This window comes from Papio anubis, chromosome 3 (genome assembly GCF_008728515.1).
Source record: "Papio anubis isolate 15944 chromosome 3, Panubis1.0, whole genome shotgun sequence".
In the NCBI taxonomy this organism is placed as follows: Eukaryota; Metazoa; Chordata; class Mammalia; order Primates; family Cercopithecidae; genus Papio; species Papio anubis.
Window position 1 is genome coordinate 146097944 of NC_044978.1, and position 11755 is coordinate 146109698.

The 11755-nt window shown below is 43.1% G+C and overlaps 1 pseudogene across 1 annotated transcript; it reads left to right on the forward strand.

Moving 5' to 3' along the window:
• The first annotated feature begins 9147 nt into the window (after positions 1-9147).
• On the forward strand, positions 9148-9787 carry LOC116274205 (annotated as a pseudogene). Its single transcript, XR_004182803.1, has one exon. The product of XR_004182803.1 is annotated as a 60S ribosomal protein L17 pseudogene (transcript).
• Positions 9788-11755: the final 1968 nt, after the last annotated feature.

Sequence of the window (11755 nt, forward strand, 5' to 3'; positions counted from 1 at the left end):
AGCCTAAAGACAAGTTAAGGCCATGACCAGCCTTCCAGAAGGTTTTGCATGGCCCTTTCCAGTGACCACTTCATCAAGGGAAACAGCCAAACCTACAGCATAGATTAGTTTTGCATGCATCATCTTTTCAGACTTGAGCTTGCTACTATTAATACCCCATTTTACAGATAAAAAGCAAGGAGGCGGGGCTGGGCGAGGTGGCTCAAGCCTGTAATCCCAGCACTTTGGGAGGCCGAAACGGGTGGATCACGAGGTCAGGAGATCGAGACCATCCTGGCTAACACGGTGAAACCGTGAAACCCCGTCTCTACTAAAAAATACGAAAAACTAGCCGGGCGAGGTGGCGGGCGCCTGTAGTCCAAGCTACTCGGGAGGCTGAGACAGGAGAACGGCGTGAACCCGGGAGGCGGAGCTTGCAGTGAGCTGAGATCGGCCACTGCACTCCAGCCTGGGCCACAGAGCGAGACTCCGTCTCAAAAAAAAAAAAAAAAAAAAAAAAGCAAGGAGGCAGAAAGAGGTTTAATAACTTCTCCTGAGACCACGTCACCGGTGAGTAAGTGAAACAGTGTAGCTCTGAGCCTGGAATATCTAACTCTAGAGCTGGGGCTGGGATTGGAGGGATTATAGATCACCCATTTTGTAAGGATGTAGAGTCACTTGTTTGTTCTAGAAGTCACACCGATCACCTAATAGAGTCACTTTATCATAAAGGACATTGGAGCAAGTGGAAAGGAGAGTTTAAAAATCACACACATTGCAGAATATAGGATGCAAAACTTTCTGAAGTCTGAAGGTCTTAGAGGGTTACCTTTCTACATTTTTTTTTCCCGGTGGCCTCCAAGCCCCTTACATTCCAGCATGTCTTTTATCAACTGTTGCTCTCACAAAGGGAAGCAAGAAACAAATTCATTCCCAAGGAGGTGAGTCATGTGGGGCTTTTTGTCTGTTTGTTTGTTTGTTTGTTTGTTTGTTTTCAGACAGGGTCTTGCTCTGTCACCCAGGCTGGAGTGCAGTGGCGCAATCCAGGCTCACTGTAGCCTCAACTTCCAGGGCTCAGGTGATCTTTCCACCTCAGCCTCCTGAGTAGTTGGCACTACAGGCAGGTGCCACCGCATCTGGTTAATTTTTTGTATTTTTTGTAGAGACGGGGTTTCACCATGTTGCTCAGGGTAGTCTCGAATTCCTGTGCTCAAGCGATCCTCCCATCTCATCCTCCCATCTCATCCTCCCAAAGTGCAGGGATTACAGGCATGAGCCACTGCGCCTGGCCTCCTGAGTTATGTGTTTTTCATTAAACAAATCCCTTGTCCACTAAGCTAAGGAAGAAAACCCTAACTTTGGAATTTAAGTCCATAGCCAGTCAAATAAAGAGAATGACTTCAAGAGTCAGGAGGTTCTCCACCTGCTCCAGGACACTGTACCACAAAGTCAGCCCAATCTAAGGAGGCTAGCCCAAGCCTTCTGAGTTGCTGAGGGGCCAAATAATTAGACCCTCTGGACAGTTCAATGAATAATATTAACAATTAGTGTCTCAAATAAAAGATAAACGATATAAAATGCTGGAAAGACATGCCAATCGAAGATAATCAGCTAATCCTTGAATAGCATTTCACTGGCCGCAGAAGCCTTTCTAAAGCTCTATCTCCCTTGATCTGCATGACAATCCTATGAGATAGTTACAGAAGACATTCTTCTCCCCTTCCCATTCATTCAACAAATGTTTTGTTTTTCAAGTATTTATGTGCCAGGCTTTGTGATGGAGCCTAAAGACAAAATGGTGAACATAATCTCCATTTTATCAAGGGAGAAATTGAGGCCTAAAAAGGATAAATTACTTGCTCAAGATTACAATGATACTCATATTCAATTCAATTTTTTTTTTTTTTTTTTTTTTGAGACAGTCACACTTTATCTCCCAGGCTGGAGTGCAGTGCTCACTCCGACCTCTGCCACCCGGTTTCCAGCAATTCTCCTGCCCCAGCCTCACAAGTAGCTGGGACTACAGGCCTGTGCCACTACACCCGGCTAATTTTCTGCATTTTTAGTAGAGACAGAGTTTCACTATATTGGCCAGGCTGGTCTCGGACTCCTGACCTCGTGATCCACCCACCTCAGCCTCCCAAAATGCTGGGATTACAGGCGTGAGCCGCTGCGCCTGGTCTCTTGCTTCTCTTTAATTTGCCTTCCACACTGAGGCCACAGTGATCTTTCTAAAATCAAATCTGAGCGTCAATCACATCACACATCTTTAGCGGTATCCCACTGCTGACTGTACCAAGTCCAGACACTTTAGCTTAAAACACACAAGGCCCTTTATAAACTGGCCTCTGTGCATGTCTTCAGAATTATATCCTGCCAGTTGCATATGGGCAGAACTGATACTCACCCACTATGCACTGGTATGGCCATTTTGGTCACTTACTGCCCACGTTCCTCTGACTGACCAGTGCCGGTCCTGGTTACTGAAAACTTTGATTTTGTTCCTTTCATCTGCTTACCATTCGCTCCCATTATTCTGAACTATTAATATTTGCAGTTCCTTTAAAAAGCTCCCTTGCCTCTAGCAGTGTCCACCCAACAACTCCAACTTATTCATCAAGTATTTATTGAGCACCTACTAGATATATACTTGGGCTAGGCATTGAAGATAGAGAGCTAAAAGTTCTGTCCTCAAGAAGGTACTGGTCTAGTAAGAACACAGACAAGTTAAAAGATCATTATAAACTAGTGGGAGAAGTGTTAGGGCAGAGATAACTCCTGGTGCTTGGGGAACACAGAGAAGTGATACTTAACTCCAGACTTGGGGTTCAGGGAGCTGCTCCTGGGTCGGGGACATCTAAGTTGAATTCTGAAGGCTCAGACTGGGCGGAAGGAATCTTGATAAAAGGAGCAACGAACCTGTAAAGAACACAAAATAAGCGAAGCCTAGAATGGGAGGTGAGGCTAGTGATATGAGGCTGAAGAGAGTTGTTGGATGGTGTGTGTGGGAGGCAGCTGGTGCATGCTGTGCCCAGTTGGCCACTCAGGTGTAACATTCTATCCTGACCACAGTGAGGAGTCAATGATTGATTTTTTTTTTTTTTTTGAGACAACATTTCTCTCCTGTCACCCAGGCTGGAGTGCAGTGGCATGATCTTGCCTCACTGCAACCTCCACCTCTTGGGTTCAAAGGATTCTCCTGCCTCAGCCTCCCAAGTAGCTGGCATTAGAGGTGCGTGCCACCATGCCTGGCTAGTTTTTGTATTTTTAGTAGAGAGTAGGTTTCGTCATGTTGGCCAGGCTGGTCTCAAACTCCTGACCTCAGGTGATCCGCCTGCCTCTGCCTCCCAAAGTGCTGGGATTACAGGCATGAACCACTGTGCCCAGCAAATAATTGATTTTCAGCAGAAGAGTGGCGTGGTCAGAATTGCACTTGAGAGAGAATGTTCTGGCCATGAGACTAGACTGGAGGGGGAAAATGTTGAAGGGAGGGGACTAGTTAGGCGGCTGTTGCAGAAAGCAGGTGAGAAATGATGCTGGACTGGACTAAGGTGATAGCAAAGGGACAGGAAATGGACTCAGGAGGTGCTAAGTTAAAGTCGATGACTAGTAAGTGATAGGGCAAAGGGAGGTGGATGAAGAATGACTCCTGAGTTCCTTACCTGGGTAACTGGGCGGATATGGTGCAGTTTTATGGAGCTGACAGTCCATAACACTGCACTAGGCAGTTTGCATGAATTGATCCATTTAATCCTCTTAACAACTCCATGAATTGACAATATTCTTAACTCCATTTTACAGACTAGGAACCTGAGGCACAGAGAGTTTAAGTAGGTTACCCAAGGTTACAAAGCTAGTAAGTGGCAGAATCAGGATTTAGACTCATATAATCTGACTACAGAATTCATCCTTTTCTTTTCTTGTCTTTTCTTGTCTTTTCTTTTCTTTTTGAGACAGAGTCTTGCTCTGTTGCCTACGCTGGAGTACAGTGGCATGATCTTGGCTCACTAACACCTCTACGTCCTGGGTTCAAGTGATTCTCCTGCCTCAGCCTCCCAAGTAGCTGGGATTACAAGCACGTGCCACCATACCTGGCTAATTTTTGTAGTTTTAGTAGAGATGGAGTTTCACCATATTGGCCAAGGTGGTCTTGAATTCCTGACCTCAAGTGATCCACCAACCTTGGCCTCCCAAAGTGCTAGGATTACAAGCGTGAGCCACTGCACCTGACCCAGAATTCATTTCTTAAACCCCACCACTGGATTGCAATTTACTTAAATGGGGAGTACAGAAAGAGTGGCAAATTTGGTTGAGCATATAACAAGTCCAGTCATACTGGGACATATTGAGACATGTTGAGCTTGAGATGCCTGTGGAAGATCCAGGCAAAGTCTAGAAGGTAGTCGGATATAAGGAGGTGGAGTAAAACTATGAATTTTAAAGTAGGACCCATTTTAACATAAGACAGTATATTATTTTTGGAAAATATAAAAGGATATATTTTTCATTTGCCTTAAATCATGGTGCTCTGAGACTCCCCACACATTACATCAGTGGGATTCAGGGAAGGGTGGCTGCCAGCCAGATGTCTGTCAGCCCTCAGCATTGACCATCAAGTCAGTTTCTGTTCATTCCGTAGTGAGACAATAGTCCTGAGAGTCAGGTCTTATCTGAGGAGAAGAGGAGTTTCTGCATCGTGACAGTTCCCTTTTCAAGGGCCAGTCCTGTCAACTCAGACCATTGAACATTCTCACCATTGGTCAGTAGACGGCATATGGGCACCAGCCACCAGCTAGGCTGATTGATCAGCATCTATTCTGATTGGTGGATTCTGTGTCTTACTGGTAGTTAAATATTTTTAATATCACACACATGTTTGTGCGCATGTGCACACACACACACAGAGAACCCAGGATATGACTAAAGAGACATGCCCATCTAACAGGAAGAAAGGAAGGCAAAATATAGGAGAAAGGACAGGTAGTCAGTGACAAAAGTTCTGGTCCAGAGTCAAAAAAGCTTGACTAGTGGATGAGCGTGGATTTTTAAAATATTTCGGTGCAGAGCAGCAGGATGAGATCATCTAATATCCTTCGTTTATGAAGAGTCAAAGAACATTACAGCCAGTGTGACATTCCTCTCACATGTAATATGGCCCAGAGAGGCAAAATGATGTGTTGAGGGCAGGTGGCTGGATAGATGTGCTCCTGAGATGTGCTGCTGGTTCCTGGATCTCCAAGGCCTTATCATGATGTGTTCCCAAGTGTTCTCTGCCCCTCTCCCCACAACACCCAAACCAGAGGGGAAGGAAGGGTAACCAGGGTGACCCACAGCATAGGTTGCCATGGACATCCAAGGCAGGGGCCTGGTGGAGGATGTGACAGACACCAAAGGTCTTTAGTTCCAACACCACCAAATGCCCTGGTAATCTCTTATGTTGGTGCAAAAGTAGTTGTGGTTTTTGCCATTACTTTTAAAAGCAAATGGGTGGATGAAGAATGACTCCTGAGTTTCTCACCTGGGTAATTAGGCGGATATGGTGCAGTTTTATGCAGCTGACAGTCCATAACTCTGTGCTAGGTAGTTTACATGAATTGACCCATTTAATTCTCTTAACAATTCCATGAGTTGACAATAATCTTAACTCCATTTTACAGACTAGGAACTTGAGGCACAGAGAGTTTAAGCAGGCTGCCCAAGTTACACAGCTAGTAAGTGGCAGAATCAGGGTTTTAAGCTCATACTTTTAAAGGCAAAAGCCGCAATTATTTTTGCACCAATCTGATAGAAAGATGGGGCCAAACTCCCCATGCCGGGCTAAGAAAACTTAGTGCAGCTTCACTGGCCATAGACTTCATTGAAAGGCTCTAGGACCAAAGCACCCAGGAACTGGATTAAATCATCTCACTGCATCAGAAACCAGCAGACTCACGGACCAGCCTGAAGATGCAGAGCCCCTCACCTCCTGCCACGATGCTATCTAAGCTCCCTGCAAACACGGCACCATCTTGGGGAGGAAGAGCAAGAGGGGAGGAATAGCTCTGGCAGGGAGGTGAACTAAATTGATTGAATATTTACTGGAAGGAAACTTTTTAATCTGAAAGAGATTATTATAGACTAAAAGAGCGCTAGGTACCTTCAATGGCAAGACCAGGTGTTGCTATTATTCTGGCTATCCAGGAAAACAAAGATGTAAACTGTTATATTAAACAAAGGAAACTATATTCATTTTCAATATTGAGTGCATATTTCTGATTCTATTATAGTAAGGAAAACGCCATCCCTTCTGACATTTCCTTTCATAGGTAGAGTAAGGAGTTCAATTAATACAACTCTGACCCTTCGTCTGCCGCCTTTTTCTTTTCACTTTTGGACCGATAGACTTTCATATCCGATTGAAAAATCTGAGAATGTCTGGACGTTCTTGGTTATGCAAGTCCCTCTTCTTCTTGGGGGAAAGTCTAACAATAGATGGGTTCCTCTCTGTTTTTCCCTCTCCTAATCCTCTCAAGCCCAGTGTTCTGACTGAATGGGGCAAATCTGCTTAATTTGGGGGCTCATCTAGCAGGCCCGTTTTGCTCCAATATAAGCTAAGTCCTCCAACCCCCTCCAATCTCCTCCATCAGTAAGAAACATGATACATTACCCATTCTTAATTATTTATTTTTTATGTAGAGATGGGGTTTCGCCATGTTGCCCAGGCTGGTCTAGAACTCCTGGGCTCAAGCAATTCACCCACCTCGGCCTCCCAAAGTGCAGGGGTGAGCCACTGCGCCTGGCCCATTTATTTTTTTAATTGAGGTAAAATTAACATGACATAAAATTTGCCATTTTAATCATTTTACAGTATACAATTCAGTGGTTTTTATTATATTTACACTGTTGTGTAACTATCATCACTACATAATTCAAGACCGTTTTCATCACCTGTCTGCAAAAACAAACAAAAACACCAAAAACCAAACTCATTAAGCAGTCACTCCCCATATCTTCTATTCCCAGCTCCTGGAAATCATGAATCTGCCTTCTGTCTCAATGACTTGCCTATTCCGGATGTTTCAAGTAAATAGAATCATACAACATGTGGCCATTCACGACTAGCTTCTTTCATTTAGTGTCATGTTTTGAAGTTTCATCAATATTGTTGCAGGTATCAGTACTTCATTTCTTGTTATGTGTGAATAATATCCACTGCATGGACATGCCACATTTTGTTTCTCAGTTCCACAGTTGATAAATATTTGTATTGTTTCCACTTCTTGTAAAAAATAATTATTTTTACAAAAAATATGTAATTTGGCCAGGCACAGTGGCTCATGCCTGTAATCCCAGCACTTTGGGAGGCCAAGGTGGGGGAATCACTTGAGCCAAGGAGTTTGAGACCAGCTGGGCATAGTGAGATCCCATCTCTACAAACAATGCCAAAATTAGCCAGAAGGAGTGTCATACACCTGTTGTCCCAGCTACTTGGGGGGCTGACGTGGGAGGATCACTTGAGCTGAGGAGGCTGCAGTGAGCTGAGATCATGCCACTGCACTCCAGCCTGGGTGACAGAGCCAGACTGTCTCAAAAAAAAGTGACTTTTTTTCCACATTATTCATAGCTATTATGAATAATGAACACCTGCTTTCATTTCTCTTAGACATATATGGAAGTATACAATTGCTAGGCCCTATGGTAATTCCGTTTAACTTTCAAGAACTATCAAACTGTTTTTCACAGCTTCTGCACCATTTTACCTTCCCATCAGTGGTATAAAAGGGTTCCAATTTCTCCATATTCTTGCCTACACTTGTAATTTTCCATTAAAACAAAGTTTAGCCAACCTAGTGAGTATGAAATAATATCTCATTGTGGTTTTGATTTGCATTCCCCTAATGACTAATGCTATTGAGAATGTTCTTATGTGCCTACTGGCCATCCTATAGTATTCTTTGGAGAAATGTCTGCTTATCTTCTTTGATTACTTGGTTTGGGTTGTCTGGATACCAAACCCATGTCAGATACATGATTTGCAAATATTTTCTCCCATCTATGTGTTGTCTCTTCATTTTCTTGATTATGTCCTTTGATACACAAAAGTTTTTAATTTTTATGCAGTCCACTTTATCATTTTTTTTGTTCCTTTTGTTTGTTTGTTTGGTTGGTGGTTTTTTGGTTTGTTTTTTTTTTGTTGTTTTTTTTTTTTTGAGACAGGGTCTCACTCTGTCACCCAGGCTGGAGTGCAGTGGCACAACCTCAGCTCACTGCAACCTCCACCTCCCAGGCTCAGGCGATCCTCCCACATCAGCCTCCTGAGTAGCTGGTACTACAGGAACACGCCACCACACCTGGCTTTTGTTTTCTTTGTAGAGACAGGGTTATGCCATGTTGCCCCGCCTGGTGTCGAACTCCTGGACTTAAGCAATCTACCTACCTCAGCTTCCCGAAGTGCTGGGATTACAGGCATGAGCCACCACACCCAGTCTTTTTTTGCTTCTTGTACTTTTGGTGTCACATCTAAGACTCCATTGTCAAATCCAAGGTCATGCAGATTTTCCCCTATGTGTTTTTTTTTGTTTTTTTTTTTGTTTTTTTTTGAGACAGGATCTCACTCTGTCACCCAGGTTTGAGTGCAGTGGTGTGATCTTGGCTCACTGCAACCTCTGCCTCCCGGGTTCAAGAAATTGTCTTGCCTCAGCCTCCTAAGTAGCTGGGATTACAGGCACTCACCACCATACCCGGCTAATTTTTGTATTTCTAGTAGAGATGGAGTTTCCCCATGTTGGCCAGGCTGTTCTCCAACTCCTGGCCTCAGGTGATCCGCCTGCCTCGGCCTTCCAAAATGCTGGGATTACAGGCGTGAGCCACTGCTCCTGGCTCCCCTGTTTTATTTGAAGAATTTTATAGTTTATAGTTAGATCTTTGATTCATTTTGAGTTAATCTTTGCTTATGGTGTGATATAGGGGTCCAACTTCATTCTTTTGGATATTTCATTATCCCACCACAATTTGTGAAGACTATTATTTCCCTATTGAGCAGTCTTGGCACCCTTATCATAAATCAATCGACTACAGATGTATGGGTGTGTTTCTAGACTCTTGATTCTATTTCATTGGTCTATATGTCTACCCTTATGCTGGTACCGCACCATTTTGATTACCATAGCTTTGTAGCAAGTTTTAAAATTGGGAAGATGGCTCTTTCCCTAAGTGGCCTGAGGTAATCTGTGAAAATGGTTCGCTATTCACTTGACCCGGAGAACCCCACGAAATCATGCAAATCAAGAGGTTCCAATCTTCGTGTTCACTTTAAGAACACTCATGAAACTGCCCAGGCCATCAAGGGTATGCATATTCGAAAAGCCACGAAGTATCTGAAAGATGTCACTTTACAGAAACAGTGCGTACCATTCCGACGTTACAATGGTGGAGTTGGCAGGTGTGCCCAGGCCAAGCAGTGGGGCTGGACACAAGGTCGGTGGCCCAAGAAGAGTGCTGAATTTTTGCTGCACATGCTTAAAAATGCAGAGAGTAATGCTGAACTTAAGGGTTTAGATGTAGATTCTCTGGTCATCGAGCATATCCAAGTGAACAAAGCACCTAAGATGCGCCGACGAACCTACAGAGCTCATGGTCGCATTAACCCATACATGAGCTCTCCCTGCCACATTGAGATGATCCTTACTGAAAAGGAACAGATTGTTCCTAAACCAGAAGAGGAAGTTGCCCAGAAGAAAAAGATATCCCAGAAGAAACTGAAGAAACAAAAACTTATGGCACGGGAGTAAATTCAGCATTAAAATAAATGTAATTAAAAGGAAAAAAATAAAATAAAAAAAAATTAAAAAAAATAAAAATAAAATTGGGAAGATGCTAATGTACCTTCAAAAATAAAAATAAGGCCAGGCACGGTAGCTCACGCCTGTAATCCCAGCACTTTGGGAGGCTGAGGTGGGTGGATCACCTGAGGTCGGGAGTTTGAGACCAGCCTGACCAACATGGTGAAACCATGTCTCTACTAAAAATACAAAAAATTAGCCAGGTGTGGTGGTGTGCACCTGTAATCCCAGCTACTAGGGAGGCTGAAGCAGGAGAATCACTTGAACCTGGGAGACGGAAGTTGCAGTAAGCCAAGATTGCATCATTGCACTACAGCCTGAGCAACAAGAGCAAAACTCCATTTCAAAATAAAGAAATAAATAAAAATCAAATAAATAAATAAGTAAAATAAAATCAAATTGGAAAGAGTGAGTCCTCTAAATTTGTTCTTCTTTTTCAAGATTATTTTGGCTAGCAGGGTCCCTTGTAATTTTGTATAAATTTTAGGACCAGTTTTTCCATTTCTTCAAAAAAGACTGTTGGGATTTTGATAAGTAAGTATTGCATTGAATCTGTAGATCACTTAGGGAAGTACTGCTCTCAACAAAATTAAATGATCCAATTCATGAATACAAGATGTTTTTCCTATTTAGGTGTTCTTTAATTTATTTTAGCAATGTTTTACAGTTTTTAGTGTAAAGTCTTTTGCTTGTTTCTCTTTTATCCTTTTTTTTTTTTAGAGCCAGGGTCTCGCTGTGTTACCCAGGGTGGTTGCAAACTCCTAGGCTCAAGTAATCCTCCTGCCTCGTCCTCCCAAAGTGCTGAGATTATAGGTGTGAGCCACCATGCCCAGCGTCAGTGTACAAGTCTCCTATATCTTAGTTAAATTTATTCCAAAGTATTTTATTCTTTTTGATGCTGTTGTAAATGGAATTGTTAATTTCATTTTTGGATTATTTCTAGTATATAGAATTACATCGGATTTTTGTGTGTTTTTAGCACCCATTTTAGTTATTTGTTTCATTTCTCAGTTTATTCAGAATATGGAAGGGGAAAAGAAGTGCGGTTTTCTACAATTCTTTCAGAAACCAATACTTGATATACATCCATTTGGCAACCAAGGACATGGGATGAAGATCAGACAGGAATAACATGCACAATGACAAAGGAGGCAGGATGCAAATAGAACTTTGAGGAACATCAACAATTATAGGGCAGTTAGAAAAAAAAGGAGCCCATGCATGTTTCTGAGAAGCCACAGTCAAAGAAGCAAGAGGGTGGATTAGTCCGTTTTCAAGCTGCTGATAAAGACACACCTGAGACTGGGCAATTTACAAAAGAAAGAGGTTTAATGGACTGACAGTTCCACATGGCTGGGGAGGCCTCAAAATCATGGTGGAAGGCAAGGAGGAACAAGATATGTCTTACATGGATGGTGGGAGTTAAAGAGCGAGCTGATGCTGGAAAACTCCCCCTTATAAAATCATCAGATCTCATGAGACTTACTCAGTATTATGAGAACAGAACGGGAAAGACCTGCCCCCATGATTCAGTTACCTCCCACCAGGTCCCTCCCACAACACATGGGAATTCAAGATGAGATTTGGGTAGGGACCCAGCCAAACCATATCATTCTGCCCCGGCCCCTCCCAAATCTCATGTCCTCACATTTCAAAACCAATCACGCCTTCCCAACAGCCCCCCAAAGTCTTAACTCATTTCAACCTTAACTCAAAAGTCCACAGTTCAAAGTCTCATTCAAGACAAGGCAAGCCCCTTCTGCCTATAAGCCTGTAAAATTGAAAGCAAATTAGTTACTTGTTAGATACAATGGGGGTACAGGCATTAGGTAAATACAGCCATTACAAATGGTAGAAATGGGCCAAAACAAGGGGCTACAGGCCCCAGGCAAGTCTGAAATCCAGCAGAGCAGTCAAGTCTCAAAGCTCCAAAATGGCCTCCTTTCTTCCATGTC